This window comes from Elaeis guineensis, chromosome 10, assembly GCF_000442705.2.
Source record: "Elaeis guineensis isolate ETL-2024a chromosome 10, EG11, whole genome shotgun sequence".
Taxonomy (NCBI): Eukaryota; Viridiplantae; Streptophyta; class Magnoliopsida; order Arecales; family Arecaceae; genus Elaeis; species Elaeis guineensis.
In genome coordinates this window covers 63,720,301-63,742,456 of record NC_026002.2, presented here as the reverse complement: position 1 = coordinate 63,742,456, position 22,156 = coordinate 63,720,301, and positions in this window count along the sequence as shown.

Sequence of the window (22,156 nt, the reverse complement as noted above, 5' to 3'; positions counted from 1 at the left end):
TCTTGGGTCTGGTACATTCTGATGTATGTGGACCCATGAGCTCAAGTGCAAGATGTGGATATTTCTACTTCATAACCTTCACAAACGATCTATCGAGGTATGGGTATGTCTATTTAATGAAGCATAAGTCGGAGTCGTTTGAAATGTTCAAACTATTCCAAAATGAGGTAGAAAAATAAACTGAAAAGTATATTAAAACTCTTCGATCTGATCGAGAGGTGAATACTTTTTCAGTGATTTTCTGACATATCTTGGGGAGAATGGGATTCTCTCTCAGTGGACACCTCCTGGAACACCACAGCATAATGGTGTGTCTGAAAGGAGGAATCGGACCTTGTTGGACATGGTTCGATCCATGATGGGGTTTGCTAGTCTGTCGATCTTCCTTTGGGGATATGCACTCGAATTGGCTTGTTACCTTCTAAATAGAGTTCCGAGTAAGTCTGTAACCAAAACGCCATATGAGATATGGATAGGACGTAAGCCAGTACTCTCGCACCTTAGGGTTTGGGGGTGTCCGGCTTATGTAAAATGTTTAATTACGGATAAGCTAGGACCTAGGTCTGACAAGTGTAATTTTATAGGATACCCAAAAGAGACCAAAGGGTATTATTTCTACCTGACTGATGAGCAAAAGGTGTTTGTCAGCCTTAAGGTAATCTTTTTGGAAAAAGAGTTCCTTGGTGAAGGGACTGTTGCCTCTAAGGTCGAACTTGATGAAGTTCGACAAGTGAAAAAACCGACACAAATTGCTGAACTTGAATCGGATTTGATTATATCAGATCTAGAGCCCATTGTTCAAGCACCCATAAGGCGATCTGGTAGAGTACCATGTCAACCAGACAGATACTATTGTTTCTTGATCCGGGATGATGATCCTATCAAACTTGATGAAAATGATGAGGATCCGATCACCTACATAGATGCAATGCAAAGACCCGACTCTGAGAAATGGCTAGAGGCCATGAAATCCGAAATGAAGTCCATGAAGGTCAACGATGTGTGGACATTGGTTGACCCATCCGAAGGAGTAAAACCCATAGGGTGTAAGTGGGTCTTCAAGAGGAAGAGGGGTGCAGATGGAAAGGTGGAAACCTATAAAGCCCGTCTGGTTGCCAAGGGATATCGTCAACGTTATGGTATAGACTATGACGAGACGTTTTCTCCTATGGCAATGCTCAAATCCATTCAGATTATGCTTGCGATAACTGCCCATCTGGACTATGAAATCTGGCAGATGGATGTGAAGACAGCTTTCCTAAATAGAGTGCTGGATGAAGAGGTGTATATGATACAATCTGAAGGATTCACATCCACTGATGAGTCTATGGTGTGCAGACTACAGAGGTCCATTTATGGACTTAAGCAGGCATCCCGGAGTTGAAACATACGTTTTGATAGGATGATCAAGATGTATGACTTCATTAAGAACAGAGAAGAGTCCTGCATTTATAAGTGGGCTAATGATCCAGTAGTGGTATTTCTTGTATTGTATGTGGATGATATTCTCTTAATCGGGAATGATGTCCCTGCATTATAGGGAATAAAGATTTAGCTGTCATCACAGTTCTCCATGAAGGATTTGGGAAAAGCTTCCTGCATCCTGGGGATGAGGATCTATAGGGATAGATCTAAAAGGTTGCTTGGTTTATCCCAGTCTACGTACATAGATACTATGCTGAAGAGGTTCAGCATAGAGAATTTCAAGAAAGGCTATCTACCGATAGGCCATGGAATTTCTCTCTCGAAGAGGGATTGTCTGACAACACCTCAAGAGAGAGAGTGTATGGGTAGGATTCCATATGCTTCGATAGTGAGATCTATCATGTACGCCATGACATGTACACGACCAGATGTGGCATACTCACTAGGGGTAGTGAGTAGATACCAATCTGATCCAGGGGAGAATCACTGGAAGGTTGCTAAAACCATCCTGAACTATTTAAGAAATACTAAGGACCAATGGCTTGTTTATGGTGAATTAGACTTGAGACTTATAGGGTTTACAGACTCTAGTTTCCAGTCTGATCACGATGACAGTAAAAGTGTGTCGGGATTTATTTTTACCCTTAATGGTGGGGCTATCTGCTGGAAGAGTTTCGAGCAACACACAGTGGCTGATTCAGTTTGCGAGGCAGAGTATGTCGCTGCATCAGATGCTGCCAAAGAAGTGGTGTGGCTAAGAAAATTCATCATCGAGCTCGAAGTAGCACCCTCCCTTGTTGGTCCAGTTCTGCTCTACTGTGACAGCTCTGGAGCCATTGCTCAGGCGAAGGAACCCAAGGCATACCAGCGGACGAAGCATATTCTGCCCCGCTACATCTCATCCGAAAAATTATGGATCGAGGTGACATTGACCATCTGAAGATCGACGGAAAGGAGAACCTGGCCGACCTATTCACTAAAGCCATTGCGGTGAAAGAGTTTGATGACTACAAGTTGAAGATGGGTATTAGATACTGCATCGATTAGCTTTAGGCCAAGTGGAAGATTGTTGGGAATAGTGTCCCAAAGTAAATCGTCAGCCTGCTGATGGTTGTGCTCATTTTTGTATATGTACATGAATTATGAATTAATAAAAATTATTTTGGTATTTTTCATCACAAAATGTTTCATCTTCTAATGAACTCCTATGTTGTGGTGAACTCTTTAGGACTATTTAGACTCGATAAAGGAGGATTTATCATTTAGTCCTTAAATCTGTTCATGACCAAATGATACGTTATTACCAAGGATGACAACGTTTATCAAGCATAGGTCATTGTGTGCCATATAGGTTGGTTGTCCTCTTAACCAATGAGTGTGGAGACACTGGTATGGCATACAGGTAAGATGTAAGGGTACATCTGCACTAAACATGACCGACTCTGGAGCTATTTCTGCTGTCAAGATTTTCTCCGATGGAATATGGGTATAAATGTCCCTCCGACCTGAGACCGCCACGGTGACTTGCAAGTAACTCACTACACTTAGGCACTAGACTACCTGAATTTCTAATTCAGTGACGGAAGGCTGCTGGGTGTAGTCAAGTACTTGACTTGTCGGTGCGTGTGTCAAGATGGGATTGACCACTCCAGTTTAGGAGCTCTGTATAGTCATATTTTAATTTAGCAAAATCTTGGCCAGGGTAGTCCTTGTGAGGAGTCACAGGACTGTTTGTGTTGAGCATGATTCGGATGATCTAATCAGGGTTGATAGTTTAACCTTGAGTCATCCTAAACACAGAGGTCAAAAGAATGAATTATACAGTAACCATATTCATGTAGGTTCTGAGTGTTACGATTGTGACTATTTGATCTATCTGATCATAGGGTACCATTGCTAGATGGTCACTTCGATTAGTACAGGAATTGGTTCCTGTGCTACCGGCTTAGGTTCGAACCTGCGGGGTCACACACATTAGCGGTTCCATCTGATCTGATGGCTGATGAAGAGTCCTAATGCTCATGGACTATGAGTCCTACATGTCTGAGACTCTGTGATCGAGAATCAGGATTCTCTGATCATGAGTCCCACACATTTTGGGTACCGGGGTCAAGAGTCTCATTGGTTTGGGACTCTTCGATCAGGGTTACATATCGATGAATTCTGATGCCCGATTACCCATCGGATTTGGACTCAATATTTATGAGAGATTTAATTAGTGATTTAATCACTAATTAACTCAATTTGAATGAGTAATTATTTTTGGATCAAGTCCAATTGAATTGGATTCAGTTGGGTTTGACCCGATTAGGTTAAGAGTTGACCTAATCGTCGAGATGGTTTGGTCCCTGATTTGATCAGGGATTGGGCTTAATCAATTCCTGATTTGATTAAAATTTTATTGAGCCTAATTTAGTTGGATTTAAATTAGTCTAATTGGGCCTAACTTATTTGGTTCAAATATGTTGGTTTAAATAATGAAACCACCTTGACCCACTCTCCCTGCGCCACCTCACTTCCACTGCGCCCATTTGAATTCACGAGAAGGAAGTTCTCATGAATTTTTTCTCATGCAAAGCCCTCCTCACGCCCTACTTTAATGTGCCAAATGAGTGGATAAAGATGATTGGTTGCCCATTCAAATTCAAAACAAAGTTTGAATTTGAATGAGCAACCAATCTTAGCACCTTGACCTTATCCTCTTTTAACGTCCTATTTATTATACGAGAAAATGTTTCTCATGAAATCACTCACATACAAATTATGCCACGCCCTCCTCTTCTCACGCCCTTAGTGGATAGGGATAAATTAGTTTTCATTTGAATTCAAAATTTGATTTGAATTCAAATGTGCAATTACTCATCTTTATCCTCTCACGTGGATAAGACCTTGGTTGTTGTTTTAAAAGGAGGAGAAGAGTGAGGCATGTGCAAGAAAATTTTTGAAGAGAAAATCTGGGTGTGAGGAATCCTTGTGTGCAAGGTGAAGGTCTATATCCTTCCGAGAGAAAAAGAAAGAAAAGAAAGAAAAAGTGTGCGCAGGGTTTCAGTGAGTTTTTCAGGGTTTCAGCCTGGAGTTCAGAAAGTGAGAAGGTGAGCTACGAGTATCGTGAGCCCACCAAATTTTAGAAAAATCTTTAACATCCTCTCAAGCACGTTTGCTGATGATCTGGAGCATCTAAAGAATTGATAGACATCGATCGAAGGAGTTCGATCAGCATCGACCGTCGAAAGGGCTCTACAACGAGCTAGCACTCGTGTGAAGTCGATCAGACCGGGAGCTTCATGTGGATGATCCACAGAGGCCAGACACACTGTGTGGCTGTATCGTGATGATTAGACTCTTTTGACGGTGATCAAATTACGGCGATCTACTACCCGCACAAAGGTATTATGTTCTGAACACATTATAGTAAAGTATTTACTGTTCAAATTTGAATTTCAAATTTAAATGCATGCATGCTATATATCATATTTAGATTCTAGTATAGGGTAAATTATTATTAATTAATTAGATTAATTAATAATTTTTACTGTAAAATAGTAATTTTGAAAAAAATTTAAAATTACCATTTTACCCCTGCACTGAATTATCCCCACAAAAGTTAAGTTCAAAAAGAGTATCTCTGAAGAGTAGCGAATCTTGAGACCTTAAAAATCTATTCATCATGAGCCAGTAGACGTATATTCCTCTTTCACCTCGTACATATAGTAAGATCTCCTATCTTCTTGAAAGGTACTTGGTTATGCTTAACAGAGGATGTAGAGAAAGTTATTTTCTCATGAGAGATGGAGAGCATAGAGATGATCCCAAAGCCTACAATGAGGTGATGTGAGACACAACTCCAAGGAAGGATGTGAAATAGCTTTTCTGAGAAGAGATCTTTTGAAGATTTTTGTATGGAATAGCCTATGGATTTCACTTCTTGTGATAGGAGATCATAAAGTCCAAAATAATCTTGGAGTTGGAACAAGTCATTTTGATGATATGATCAAATTGTTTGATCAGAAAAGAGAAATTATGGGTTTCAAAAGGGTCAGTGGGAGTATCCAAAATTGACATCAGTTAAAATATGGTTGAATATAGATTTCTCCATGAAAGACATAATACGAGCATCCTAAAGATCTATAGAGATAGATATAATTGGATGCTTATATTTTCATAGATAAAGTACAGAGACTGGATGCTGAAAGAGTTCAGCATAGAAATCTCAGAGAGGGGTCTGCTACCCTCTTGGGCATAGTCATATGCCATAATGTACTTGAATTGATGTAAATAATATCGTGAATGTCACGAGTAGATACCAATTATATCCAGACTGTCAGAACTGGATTGCTGTGAAAATGATCTTAAGCTTTTAAGAAGAACTGAGGATATGTTCTTAATTTAGAAAAGGATCAAAGCTAGGAGTCGGAGAATACACCAATTCAGATTTTATGTCTGATGTTGATGGTAGAATGTCTACATCATGGGTGTGTTCCTATGTCGATATTTTTGGAAGGATTTCAAATAATTGATCGATGGAAGCTGAGTACACTGTAGATGTATAGGATGCATTCTGATTTTAATGTTAGTTACATAATTAGTTGTCATGCCATCAGATGTCATGATACTATACTGCAAAGACAATGGCACCATAGCCCTTGCTAAGGAGCTTAGGTCTCACCAGATATCCAAGCACATAGAGTAGCAGAAAACATGAATACCTCAAGTAGAAATACATAGAGGTGTAAAGAGCAAACTCCATATGTGATTTGGTTGACCCACTAATAAATCACTCAGCTTGCCTAAGACTAAAGCCTATCTTATGAAGATGAGGCTTGGTACTTGGCAGATTGGCTTTAGTGCAAGTGGAAGATTGTTGGATGTATGCCCTAGAAGCCAATCTTGGCTGATATATTTCATATCTCTAGGATATGATTTTATACTTATTGGGCAATTATATTACCATTCATATTTATAAGTCCATGAATCATCCAAGGGATTAACAAGATGATGATATATATTCTCAAAGAGTTGAGAATTTGAAGCATGTGTCATTAATGATTGAATCCTAAATTGCTCCTGATCATAAGATCATCATGGGGATGGTGATTGATCCGGATAGACCAGTGTATGGATCACTTCCTTCGAACAGATGAGTCTCGAGTATGCAGTATAGAAACACTGGAACGAGAATGCAGGTGATTGTTAGAGAACAACTAGCACTGAGCGTGACCAACATGAAAAGTCACATGGATGTCTGCTCACTCATTAGTGACTTTCTCGATGCTGTGATTGTATGACTGATCTTTTGATCTGAGATAATACTACTGCTTTCAGTGAGACTGCTGGAGTTTGACTGACATACCAATATGGGTCTCAAGAATCTCTTGTAATGGATGTTGGCGATAGTTGATCTACTGTAGAAGTAGGGTGTGCATCAAGATGGGATCCATTGATCCTAGCAAAAGATAGTAGTCCTATGGGATTTAAGAGGTTGAGTCCTTAAATCTATGGCCATAGCAGTGTGATTGATGAAAAAGAATTTTTATAGAATCACATATGGACTCGAGCTGATTGAATCTATCATATGATCGATATTGAGGTTTGACGATTTATCCGTGATCTGCCCTCTAGTTGAGACTTATGATAGAGGGACTGTATTATGCATTAACTATATCTAGAGGTTCATCTTTTATTCTGTTGGATTGTCACTACATACTACTAGGTGTCACTGATGGATTGTGAGACTCATGAGGATTATCTTAATGATCAATGATCCCTGGTGGGTTGAGTTAAAATTGTTCCAACCCATTGAAAAGAGTTTCAATAATATTGTGATAGAGATCACAATATATCTCACTATCAGACAGAATAGAACCTACGAGGTCACACACAAAAGAGACTTTTGACTGATCAGATGTTTGAATTACAATTATGAATCGTAACAGAATTTGATTATCAATTTGATTGATAATTAATCCAATACAAATATTGTATTTTATATAACTTACTAAAGAGTTAGTGAGTTATAGGAGGATTAATTAGATATAGGATTGCTAATTAGCTCAATTTGATTGAGCAATGAGGCTTGCATCAAGTCTAATTTGATTAGATTTAATTGGACTCATTTTGAGTTTGACTTGATCAACCCTATAAGGTTATAGGATAACCCAAAAGGATTGGATGATTAGCCCCAATTAAATTAAGATTTAGATTTGACCCAATTTTTAATCAGACTAAGATGTATGTATTCCTAATTGGAGTAGAAATCTTTATTTTCATACTGCACCAAATCCTAATGGGATTAGGATTAAAATTTAGCACCAAGAAAGAGTCCAATTGGACTAGGACTCCTCCAATTAGGAGACATTCAATCTAAATTAATTGAGCTCCAAATCAGATTTGGATTCTCATTTTTTTGAGTCTAATCTGATCCTAATATGGTTAGAATTAATTAAAATTTTATTTGATCCAAAACAGCCATTTAATTGAGTCCTATATAACTTCCAATCCATGTGCCAAAAGGAGTCCCACGCCACTTAGAATTTGTGTGCCACATATGTCCAACCCCCACCTAATTTCCATGCCATATTTACTCCTCTTTTTATTGTGTAAGAAGGTCTTAAAATCCCCTTATTCTCATGAGAAACATGGGCATGAGATTGGTTATGGGCGGCGTACAAATATTGCTAGAGTCCAAGGTTTCAAGGACTCTATCTCCTAATCTAATTTGACTTCATCCATCACCTATTTAAAGGGCTGCATATGGCATGGCAAACAAGGGATTACCAGCAGGTTTTAGATGCCCAAAATCAGATGTTTACCATGGAAAACCAAAATTGAAAAAGAGAGGGACGGCATGTGTGGGTTGGGCGTGAGGTGAGTAGTTTATGATCTCTTCTTTCTTACAACAGTCAAGGGTTGGTTGTTAGGACATCTCTATCTCTCCCTCTTATCCATGTTTAGATATGGATGTCTCCTCTTCTCTTTGTCAAAAGTTGGACAAAATTTTTATATCTCTATTGTAGAGATTGGTGCATAAATTTTAGGAAGAAAAGAGAAGAAAGGATTCTTCTCATGCTCTCTAACGTAGAGATCAAGATCCTCCTATATCTTCTTGTTCTCTAAGAGTGTTTCAGGAGAAATGAAAATTTTCAATCATAAAGATATATTCTCTGTAAGGGAGCTAGCACCCTAGTGATATTAAAAGATTTTTGATCAGATCAGAATCTCATGTGGATATCTGTAGAGATTGGACGCTTGTGCGCTACAAGAGACCTTCGAAGACATCTATGATTATCTGTTCACGTTGAAGATTGATTCATGTTCAGGCATGTTTTAAATTTATTTTTTTCTATTTGATTTCTGTATCTGAATCTTATCTCACATATGATGATTCTGGTTATGATTTGAAGATATGATCTTATACATGCTTAGATTAAATTAGATTTAATCTAAAAAATTTTAAAATTCTGCTGCATACACTTTTTGTAAAATCATGCGTGCATAAAATCATAAAAATTTTAGCATGAAAAATAAATTGATAAAAATTTTAAAGCTTTTCAATTTCATCAAGGAGGAGAATACTTGTCTAGTGAGTTTCTTGATCATTTGAAATAAAATGGAATACTCTCTTAATGGATACCTCTTTATACTCCACAATTAAATAAAAATACAGAAAGGAGAACTCACACCTTATTAGATATGGTGTGGTCCATGATGTGTTTCACGGATCTTTCGATATCCTTTTGGAGATATGCCCTCAAGGCTGTAGCATATATCTTAAATAAAGTGCCTTCAAAATATGTTTCTAGCACTCCATATAAAATATGGAAAAGAAAAAGATCCAATCTTAAGCATCTTAAAATTTGGGGTTGTCCAGCTTATGTGAAAAATATTGATAGAAATAAGCTGGATGTTAGATTAGAAAAATACAGATTTATAGATTATCCCAAGGAGAGTATAGGATACTACTTTTATAATCCTACTCAACAAAAGATATTTGTTGGTAGGCATGCCATTTTTTTGGAGAAAGAGTTTATCCAAGAAGGAGGCAGTGGGAGGTCTGTTGAACTTGAAGAAGTTCAAAATCTATAATCTATCTAGGATTCACTAAATAATTCTCAACCAGATATGCCCATTGTTGAGGCACAACCACTACACACACCTCCTTTTTGAAGGTCGAGTAGAGTGCGTAATGTACCACTTAGATATGGATTTGTCATTGAGAATGACAATACAACTCACATCATTGAGAATGATGATCCAACGACCTATTCGAAAGCTGTCATGAGTAGTGACTCTGACAAGTGGCTCAATGCTATGAAATCCGAAATGGACCATGTATGTCAACCGAGTATGGACTTTGGTTGACGCACTTGAGGGTATGACCCTCATAGGCTGGAAATGGGTCTTCAAAAAGAAGATTGGAGCAGATGGCCAGGTAGGGACCTATAAGGCTAGGCTGGTGGTAAAAGATTTCAGACAAAAATAAGGTGTTGATTATGAAGAAACCTTTTCGTCAGTAGCCATGCTAAAGTCTATTCGGATAATGCTTGCTATTGTGGCATACCATGACTATGAGATCTGGCAAATGAATGTCAAGACTGCCTTTCTCAATAAAAATCTTAAGGAAGAAGTCTATATGACTCAGCTAGAGGGATTTATTTCAAGTGAGAGAGCAAATCAGGTATGCAAGCTGAATAGATCCATTTATGGCTTAAAGTAAGCATCAAGGAGCTGGAACATCTATTTTAATAAGACAGTGAAATTGTTTGGCTTCATCAAAAATGTGGATGAACCTTGTGTGTACAAGAAAAATAGTGAGAGTGCTATTATCTTCTTGATCTTGTATGTAGATGACATACTGCTCATTGAAAATGATATCCCGATGTTGCAATCTGTCAAGATTTGGCTATAACAAAAGTTTTTCATGAAAGACTTGGGTGAGGCATCCTTTATATTTGGTATAAAGATCTATAGGGATAGATCGAATAGGATGCTTGGCTTGTTCCAGTCTAGGTACATTGACCTTGTGTTGAAGAGGTTTAACATGGAGGAAAATAAAAGAGGTTACTTGCCCATAGGTCATGGCATACAACTCTCTAAGAAGATGTCTCCTAAGACACCTAAAGAGAAAAATAGAATAAATTTTATTCCTTATGCTTCGACAGTAGGATCAATAATGTAAGCTATGTTATGTACTAGACCTGATGTTGCTTATGCTTTAGGCATAGTAAGCAGATTTCAAGTTGATCCCAGGAAGGATCATTGGAAAGCTGTGAAAAATATATTCAAGTACTTGAGAAGGACTAGAGATATTTTTCTAATATATGATGAATCTGATTTAAAATTAAAATATTATACCGACTCTAGTTTTCAATCTGATTCGAATAATAACAAATCTATATCTGGGTATGTGTTCACTCTGTATGGTGGTGCAGTAAGTTGAAAAAGTTTCAAACAGCAAACTGTTGTTGACTCGATCACTGAGGCTGAGTATATTGCTGCAAGTGAGGCTGCTAAGGAGGCTGTCTATATGAAAAAATTCATCATAGAGTTGGGTGTGGTTCTGAAGATTGAACAACTAGTGCTTCTTTATTGTGATAATACTGGGATAGTTGCTCAAGCCAAAGAACCAAAGTCTCATCATAAATCCAAGCACATCCTAAGACGGTTTCACCTTATTTGGGAGATTGTCAAAAGACGCGATGTGATCGTAGAGCAAGTTGACGTGAAGAAAAATATAATAGACTCATTCACTAAGGCCTTGTCAATACCGTAGTTTGACCGCCATCTTGATAGCATAGGTATCAAGTATAAGGGCGATTGGTTTTAAGTACAAATGGATGATTGAAAGAATAATATCCTACAAGCCAATCGCATATGGGATGCGATAGGATATTTATTATAATTTATCTTTCAGACTTATATAATTGACTTTTATGATTAATAAAATAAGATATTTTTGTTTCATTATATGCTGCATTTTATTTATTTCAAGATTATAATGTATCCCATATGTTTGGACAATAATTTTAGGGCCGTGATGAGATCACGTCAGTGAGATCTAATTTCTTGATAGTCTTAATTTAAAATATTCCTAGTCGTTGGTACATTGAGTTGGAGATCAATGATACCGGTAAGACTGGCATATCCCATGTATGCTCAGAAATGAGGGTGGTTGATCTCACAACCATTTGTGTGGTGACACTAATACAAAGATATGGATGCTAATTAAAGAATGAGTTCACTGAATTGACCTGCGAGAGAATATCAGATGGAGTCTTATTTACATGTCAACTGATGTTTCTCTAGTGGGAGTTGTGTATGTAATCCTTAGAGCTAAGGTCATCATGGTACTTTGTGTACTTGGATCCATATTTTGGTTCACTACCTAATTTGATTCTCTGATCCTTGTGTGGGATGTTCTGGATATGGTGAAGAGTGCATGGAGGTTGTGAGTGATCGATAAGGGATCAGTCACTCCTAATAAGGGGAGCGAATATCCTATATGATCTCATAGGTCGTTGATTCGAAAGTCTTTGGCCAAAGCAGGATGATAATTAAAAAAAAAAATTTAATATATCATCAACTGAATCATCACCTTCTGATCGAGATACATAATAATAAGTGATTAAATTTGATATATTTTCATATCCACAACTCATCTGAGATATTGTTTGACTGAAGGATTAAATTATACGAAAACTTACCACTGAAGGGTATTTTGATATGAATTTGCATGCATAGATTAAGTTGTAATCTAAAAGTTTAAATTTTGAAATTTAAAATTTAAAATTTAAAATTCAAAAATTTAAAATTTAAAATTTGAAATTTAAAATTTGAAATTTGGTTGAAATTTCAAATTTGAAATTCAAAATTTAAAATTCAAAATTTGAAATTCAAAAATTTGAAATTTGAAATTTGAAATTTGAAATTTGTTTGAAATTTGAAATTCAAAATTTAAAATTTGAAATTTGAAATTTAAAATTTAAATTTTGAGATTGGTATATTTAGATATACTTGATCCAAGTAGCAAGTAATCGAATTGGGTTGGTTGCCATGGCCGTCCGGTCATAGGAGAAAAGTAGGATTTAAAGGCCCTCTCTTCCCATTCGATGAGGTCTCCTATGACGGTAGGGATGCCATTGCAATTATATCCCATGCAGATGAAGCAGCGAAAGGACTTAATTGTAAAGGTTCAATTGTAAAATTTATCATGAATGTGTTAGATTAGATCTCAAGGAGTATTCATGATTTATTTTGATTGAGTTATTTTCTATTATGTAATTAGCAATAGAATTGCTATTTATGAAATGTGCTGATCTATTTGTGAAATGAGTCAACATATTTGGTGAATAGAAAATAAAATCTTTCAAATTTAAAAATTATTTTCGAAAAGCCAAACCCTGAGCCATCAACCCAAATACTTAATTAAAAGAATTAAGTGTTGTCAAGTTGGTCTAGAATTGTGAATTAAGACCTAAGACAATTGCATAAACTTGTGGGTCAATGGGTTAGATGGATTAGATCCATAATTGGGTTAGACATAAGGTTAGCTTAAAGAAATGGACTAAATTAGAGTAATTGATCAAATCTAATCAAAAGTTGAATTAGATTAGGTCAAGGACACTATAGACTCAACTCCAATAGTTGTAGTTGAATGGGTCCATGTCTTTAACTAGACCAAGATGGACTTAATTCATGGCTACGCGATGGAACCTAATTTACTAAGTTGATCAAATTAAAACTAATGAACCGGTTGGTGTCTAAGGTAAGTTCGGCAGTTTGACCAGTGGTTCTTAAGTGGGAGCTACTCGCATTGATTCGATCTCTGACGAGTTAATGGCATATCCCCACCACTGATCTCACTTACCTGACCAACCTGGTGAGTTAGGTTTTGATTAGATCACTTGGTGATTAGGGCTCACCCATGTCATTAGGTAAATCAGTTTGACTGATTTAGGTGCTCCTAATGTCAGCTTTAATTAAATCTTTTTTAATCTGACTTAGTGAAGTCAGTGGGAGGATTGAAATTGGCTGGATATTTTCTTCTCATCTATCATTTAATAAAATCTTCAAAAATTATTAGGTCCTAAAAATGATTAAGTTATAGTGATAACTAAGTCATAGCCTCCCATTAAGTGAGTGATAATGAGTCCATTAGTTTAATAATCATTGGAGGCCCAAAGGTCTGGTGCTTATTGACTAATAGAATTATCATTTATAATATGATAATTTGGTTTGAGTCTTTCTGATGGTGGTCAGGTTGGCCGGCCAAAGTCAGGCCTGATCATTTTTTGATCCAATTCACCAAATCAAGTCATGTTAATGGTTGGACCTAACCAGATCTTTTCAGTGGAGGCCAAAGCCTACTGATTAGGTTCTGGGGCAAAATCAATTACTAGAAGTTGTTTAGAGAAATAACTGGTTATGAACCTACCCATAGATGCACATGGGTTGACCAACCAAAGTTGGGCTCGTGTGTAGTCTGTGTGGATTCTAGTACCCACTAAGGAATTAAAGTAATTCTTCGAATTGGAGGTTGAGGCTACCAGTTCGTAAAAATACTGGGAGAAACTTTAGACTAAAGTCCAAGTCTTTAGTATTAATAATTTGTGTATTAATTAAGGTCTGATTTTCCTTTATGCAGCTATGGCCACTACCCTGTCACTCCGGTCATTATTAGATAATGACAAGCTCATGGGACCAAATTTTGATAGCTGGTATCGAAAATTAAAAATCATCCTTGAGCATGAGCGGATCCTTTATGTAGTAATGGATCCGGCACCGAGGAGCCAGCCCCGAATACTAGAGGGACGGTTCGAGATACTTACCAGAAGTGGCTCAATGATTGTACCACCATTCGGTGTATAATGCTGGCGGCAATGAATGATGAGTTCAGCCGTAGGTTTGAGAACACCCAACCACAGGAGATGCTTCAAATGTTGAACGACTCCTTTGGCACACCTGACGATGTTGAAAGGCACAAAACTAGTTGTGCCATTTTCAATGCTCAGATGAGGGATGGGGCCTCAGTCACTGATCATGTATTGTACATGATCGAAATGATTGAGTGCCTAAGTAAATTGGGCTATCCCCTGCACGAGTAACTCGGTAAGGATGCGATCCTTAATTCTTTGCCCAAGTCCTTCCTCCTCTTCCTCACTCATTTTTGAATGACAAAGCCTGCAGTGAACTACCACGGCTTATTGGGATTGCTGCAGAACTTTGAGAAGGACCACCAGCTCCATAAGGAGTCGGTGAATGTTGTGGGAGGGTTTTCTTCTGGTCGTCGACCCTTTAAGAAAGGGAAGAAGAACAAGAAGAAGAAGAATAAGAAGGTGCAGCCGCATGCTGGGACGTCTGCACAGGGTCAGACCAAGAAGTGCAAGCCCGATCAGAGCCAGACGGAGTGCTTCTTTTGCAAGAAGCAGGGGCACTGGAAGAGGAACTGTCCTCTATACATTGCCTCCCTGGACCCAAACAGGCTGAAGAAGAAGCAAGGTAATTATATGATAACACCTTGCAACTTTTTCATTTGTGATACTACTGCCTGGGTATTGGATACCGAAAGCCCTTATCATATTTGCAATTCAATGCAGGGTCTGTAGGTCAGTAGGAGATTTGATGAAGGCGAGAGGTTCCTGATCATTGGAGATGGCAGTAAAGATCCAGTTCTAGTTTTAGGAATCATAAACCTTGTAATCAATTCTCGTAATGTAATTCTGAGTGAATGTCACTATTGTCTAAGCTTTTTGTTAAGTATTATTTCTGTAGGCCTTTTGGCCATGTACGATTATAATTTTTTAATAAAAAAAAATGTTTGCAATATCATTTTGAATGGTGTTACAATATTTGTTGGACAACTAAATAATGGAATTTACTTTCTATCACAACCTATTAATATGGTTCAAACCTCCGATAAACACCCTAGAATAGATAATGTGTCAGAAGTCTACCTTTGGTACTGTAGGCTAGGTCATATCAATAAGAACAGGATAAACAGGTTGGCTCAAGAAGGAATTCTTGAAGTTGGTGATTGTGAATCACTTCCAACCTGTGAGTCCTGTCTACTTGGGAAGATGACCAAGTCACCTTTTACTGGAAAAGGTGAGCGAGCCAGTGAACTCTTGGGTCTGGTACATTCTGATGTATGTTGACCCATGAGCTCAAGTGCAAGAGGTGGATATTTCTACTTCATAACCTTCACAGATGACCTATCGAGGTATGAGTATGTCTATTTAATGAAGCATAAGTCGGAGTCATTTGAAATATTCAAACTATTCTGAAATGAGGTAGAAAAGCAAACTGAAAAGTGTATTAAAACTCTTCGATCTGATCGAGGAGGTGAATACCTTTCCAATGAGTTTCTGACATATCTTGGGGAGAATAGGATTCTCTCTCAGTGGACTCCTCTTGGAACACCACAACATAATGGTGTGTCTGAAAGGAGGAATCAGACCTTGTTGGACATGGTCCGATCCATGATGGGGTTTGCTGGTCTGCCGATCTCCCTCTGGGGATATGCACTCAAATCGGCTTGTTACCTTCTAAATAGGATTCCGAGTAAGTCTGTAACCAAAATGCCATATGAGTTATGGATAGGACGTAAGCCAGTACTCTCGTACCTTAGGGTTGGGGGTGTCCGGCTTATGTTAAACGTTTAATTACGGACAAGCTTGGACCTAGGTTTGACAAGTGTAATTTCATAGGGTACCCAAAAGAGACCAAAGGGTATTATTTCTACCTAGCTGATGAGCAAAAGGTATTTGTCAGCCTTAAGGCAATCTTTTTAGAAAAGAAGTTCCTTGGTGAAGGGACTGTTGCCTCTAAGGTCGAACTTGAGGAAGTTCGGCAGGTGAAAAAATCGACACAAATAGCTGAACCTGAACCGGATTTGGTTAGACCAAATTCGGAGCCCATTGTTGATGCACCCTTAAGGCGATCTAGTAGAGTACCATGTCAACCGGACATATACTATGATTTTTTGGTCCGGGATGAAGATCCTATCGAACTTGATGAAAACGATGAGGATCCGATCACCTACATGGATGCAATGCAGAGACCTGACTCTCAGAAATGGCTAGAGGCCATGAAATCCGAAATAGAGTCCATGAAGGTCAATGATGTATGGACATTGTTGATCCACCCGAAGGAGTAAAACCCATAGGGTGTAAGTGGGTCTTCAAGATGAAGAGGGGTGCAGATGGAAAGGTGGAAACCTATGAAGTCCATCTGGTTGCCAAGGGATATCATCAACGTTATGGTATAGACTATGACGAGATATTTTCTCCTGTGGCAATGCTCAAATCCATTCGAATTATGCTTGCGATAGCTATCCATCTGGACTATGAAATCTGGCAGATGGATGTGAAGACAGCTTTCCTAAATGGAGAGCTGGACGAAGAGGTGTATATGATACAACCTGAAGGATTCACATCCACAGATAAGTCTAAGGTGTGCAGGCTATAGAGGTCCATTTATGGACTTAAACAGGCATCCCAGGGTTGGAACATACATTTTGATAGGACGATCAAGACGTATGGCTTCGTTAAGAATGGAGAAGAGCCCTGCATTTATAAATGGGCTAATGGTCCAGTAGTGGTATTTCTTGTATTATATGTGGATGACATTCTCTTAATCGGGAATGATATCCCTGTATTACAGGGAATAAAGATTTGGCTGTCATCACAATTCTCCATGAAGGATCTGGGAGAAGCTTCCTACATCCTAGGGATGAGGATCTATAGGGATAGATCTAAAAAGTTGCTTGGCTTATCCCAATCCACGTACATTGATACTATGCTGAAAAGGTTCAGTATGGAGAATTCCAAGAAAGGCTATCTTCTGATAGGCCATAAAATTTCTCTCTCAAAGAGGGATTGTCCGACAACACCTCAAGAGAGAGCGTATGGATAGAATTCCACATGCTTCGGTAGTGGGATCTATCATGTACGTCATGACATGTACACGACCAGATGTGGCATACTCCTAGGGGTAGTGAGTAGATACCAATCTGATCCAGGGGAGAATCACTGGAAGATTGTTAAAACCATCCTGAAGTATTTAAGAAATACTAAGGACCAGTGTCTTGTTTATGGTGAATCAGACTTGAGACTTATAGGGTTTACAGACTCTAGTTTTCAGTCTGATCACAATGACAGCAAGAGTGTGTCAGGATTTATTTTTATCCTTAATGGTGGGGCTGTCTGCTGGAAAAGTTTCAAGCAACACACAGTGGCTGATTCAGTTTGTGAGATGGAGTATGTCGCTGCATCAGATGCTGCCAAAGAAGCGGCGTGGCTGAGAAAATTCATCACCGAGCTCGAAGTAGCACCCTCCCTTGTTGGTCTAGTTCTGCTCTACTATGACAGCTCTGGAGCCATTGCTCAGGTGAAGGAACCGAAGGCACACCAGCGGACGAAGCATATTCTGCACCGCTACCATCTCATTCGGGAAATCGTGGATCGAGGTGACGTCGACCTTCAAAAGATCGACAGAAAGGAGAACCTGGCTGACCCATTCACTAAAGCCATTGCAGTGAAGGAGTTCGACGACTTCAAGTCGAAGATGGATATTAGATACTGTACCGATTGGCTTTAGACCAAGTAGGAGATTGTTGGAAATAGTATCCCAAAGCCAATCGTCAGCCTATTGACGGTTGTGCTCTTTGTTGTATTAGTACATAAATTATAAATAAATAAAAATTATTTTGATATTTTTCATCATAAATTATCATCTTCTAATGAACTCCTGTGTTGTGATGAAATCCTTAGGACTATTTAGACTCGACAAAGCAGAATTTGTCATTTAGTCCTTAAATCTATTCGCCACCAAGTGTCTTTGACTGTTGTGGTGAGGAGTCACAGGACTGATTGAGTTGAGCACGACTCAGATGATCTAATCAGAGTTGACAGTTTAACCCTGAGTCGTCATAAACACAGGGGCCAAAAGGGATGAATTATACAGTAACCATATTCACGTAGGTTCTGAGTGTTGTGATTATGACTATTCGACCTATCTGGATATTGGGTACCATTGCTAGATGGTCATTTCGATTAGAAAAAAAATTAGTTCCTGTGCTACCGGCTTAGGTTCGAACCTGCGGGGTCACACACATTAGAGGTTCCTATCTGATCTGATGGCTGATGAAGAGTCTTAATATTCATGGACTATGAGTCCTACATGTCTGGAACTCTATGATCAAGAATCAGGATTCTCTGATCACAAGTCCCACACATTTTGGGTACCGGGGTCAAGAGTCCCACTGGTTTGGGACTCTTCGATCAAGGTTTCATATTGATGAACTTTGATATCCGATTGCCCATCGAATTTGGACTCAATATTTATGAGAGTTTTAATTAGTGATTTGATCACTAATTAACTCAATTTGATTGAGTAATTATTTTTGGATCAAGTCCAATTGAATTGGATTCAATTAGATTTGACCCGATTAGGTTAAGAGTTGACCTAATCGTCAAGATAGTTTGATCCCTGATTTGATCAGAGGTTGGGCTTAATCAATTTCTGATTTGATTAGGATTTTATTGAGCCTAATTAAGCCTAATTAAGTTATATTTAATTTAGTCTAATTGTGCTTAACCTATTTAGATTAGGTTGGCTTAATTAGGTTCAAACCACCTTGACCTTTCTCCCTGCGCAACCTCACTTCTTCTGCGCATATTTGAATTCACAAGAAGCAACTTCTCATAAATTTTCTCCACGCAGAAGGCATCCCACGCCCACCCTTGTGCGCCAATTATCTGGATAAAAATAAGTTGGTTGGCCATTCAAATTCAAAAGAAAGTTTGAATTTTAATGAGCAATCAACTAATCCATGCACCATGCTCTTATCTTGTACGCCCCATATTTTACACGAGAAAGTGTTTCTCGTGTAAACTCTCCACACACAAATCAACTCATGCCCCATCTCTTCTCATGCCCAAGTGGATAGGGATGAGTTGGTTTTGCATTTGAATTCAAATTTGATTTGAATTCAAATGTGCAACCACTTATCTTTATCCTCTCATGTGGATAAGACACGTTCGACATTGTTTTAAAAGGAGGAGAAAGGTGGAACATGCGTAAAATTTTTTGGAGAAAAAGAGTGGGGTGTGAGGAAGCCTTGTGCATAAGTAAGAAGTCCATATCCTTTCGAGAGAAAAAGAAAGAAAAGAAAAAACAAGTGGGCGCAGGGTTTCCAGTGAGATCCCTAGGGTTTTAGCCTGGGGTTTGGGAAGTGAGAAGGTGAGCTACGAGTGTCGTGAGCCCACCAAATTTTAGAGAAATCTTCAACATCCTCTCAAGCACATCTGCTGATGATCCAAAGCACCCAAAGAATCGACAGACATCGATCAAAGGAGTTCGATCAGCATCGGCCGTTGAAAGGGCTCTACAACGAGCTAGCACTCGTGAGGAGCTGATCAGACCAGGAGCCTCATGTGGATGATCTACAGAGGCTAGACGTACTGTGTGGCTGCATCATGATGATCAGACTCTCCCAACGGTGATCAAATTATGGTGATCGACTACCTGCACAAAGATATTGTGTTCTGAACACAGAACAATAAATTATTTACTATTCAAATTTGAATTTTAAATTTAAATCCATGCATGCTGTATATCATATTTAGATCCTGGTGTAGGGTAAACATATGTTAATTAATTAGATTAATTAATTATTTTCATTTAAAATTTTAAATCTTTCAGATAGTCATGATATATTGCTAGATATCAATCTTAACTTTGTTGAGAAATATGTCCCAAAAAGCCAATCGTCAAGCTGTTGATGGTTGAGCAACCACGTATTGTAATTGATTTGTTAATAAATAAAATATATTTGGCATCTTCATCATAAGCTTTCATCTTCTAATGAACTCCGTTGTTATGATGAAGTCCTTAGGACTATTTAAGTTCGATAAAGAGAGGATTTATCGATTAGTCCTTAAAACTGTTCACGACCAAATGATAGGCTGTTAATAAGGACGACAGCTTCTATCGAGCATAGGTCGCTGTAGGCCATATGGGTTGGTTGTCATCTTAACCAAGGAGTGTGGAGACACTGGTATGGAATACAGGTGAGATATAAGGGTACATCATCATTGAACGTGACCAACTCCAAAGCATTCTGCTGTCGAGAATGTCTCTGATGGGATATAGGTATAAGTGTCCCTTAGACTTGAGATCGCCTCAGTGACTTGCAAGCAACTCACCGTGCTTTGGTACTGGACTAACTGAATTTTTAATTTAGAGATGGAAGGCTTCTGGGCACAGTCAAGTACTTGCGAAGTCAGAGTGTGATCGAGATGGGATTGACCACTCCAAGAGTTGGAGAAGAATGAGTCGCTGTATTTCAATTTAGCAAAACCTTGGCCAGGGTAATCCATTAGATGGATTTGATATTTTGAAATACAATGTGGACAACCTGATCAGAGTTGACAGTTGAACTCTGGGGTGTCCTATGATCATTTTGGTCAAGGGGATGAATTATATGAAAACTATATCCGCATGGGTTCTAAGGATGCTGTTCTATACATTCGACCTATCCGATCGTCGGGTACCATTGCTAGATGGTCACTTCGATTGGTACAGAAATTTATTTCTGTACTATCAGCTTAGGTTCAGACCTATGAGGTCACACACATTAGAGTTCATGATCCGATCAGATGGTTGATCAACGATTAAGAATCGTTCTAGGGTTAAATGATCAATACGATTGACATTTAACCCAGTGCAAGTATTGTAGGAGGATCGATTAGCAATTTGATTGCTAATTGACTTAATTTGATTAAGCCAATGGGCTGAGATTAAGTCTAATTAAATATAATTTAATTAAATTTAGTTTGGGCTTGATTGGATCAAGTCCAATTGGTTTATTGATAAGCCAAGTGCAAGGAAAAACTAGTCCTAGTTCAACTAGGACTTGGGTCAATCTAATTTCTAATTTGATTAGAAGATTAAATCAGATTTAAATCTAATTTAATCTGATTAAATTAGATTCTTAATTAGGTTAAGACCTATTTTAATTAGGTTGATCTAATTTTGGTTTGATTTGGTTTGAAAAACCAAATTAAAACAAGTCATAAGATAGAATCCTAGTAAGACTAGGATTCCACCTTGCGCCACATAAGCCTTCCCCACGCCCTCTCTATTATTCAATGCCAATCTCTACTTATTTTATGTGACAAAAGCCCTATCCCAGGTCTCTCCCACGTTCACAAAAGGTCTTCTCTCTTCTTTCTTACATGGAAGGTGGTTTGGATCAAATCAAAAAGGAATAAGTTTGGATTTCGAATTCTATGAGATAGAGTTTTAGAAATCCAAAACTCTTTCAATTTTGCACCAAATTTATTTAAATTTTTTTGAAATTTTTGTGGCTTTTAGGGTACACATTATGCACCCTTTTCTGGTAATCCATGCATGAAAATATGGAAGAGGTGCTCAAGAGTTGGGCGCCCCTTAACTTGCCATGTTTGGATAAGCCTTGACTAGGTATTTGACCTAGACAAGGACTCTATCATATCTCTCTGTATGAAATGAGTTTCTTCATGAAATTTTTAAAGAAGATAGATATTTGAGAGACCTTTGTGTCATCCAAAAATCAAATAGAAAGACCTTTAGATCGTGGAGATATAAAAGATGCAAGTTAAGATATCTAGAGAGAAAAATGTGAAGAAGAAGAGGGTCTTCTTCTAGAGTTTTTTTGTTTTCATATCTTTCCTCCCTCCATCTTGAGTTTCCT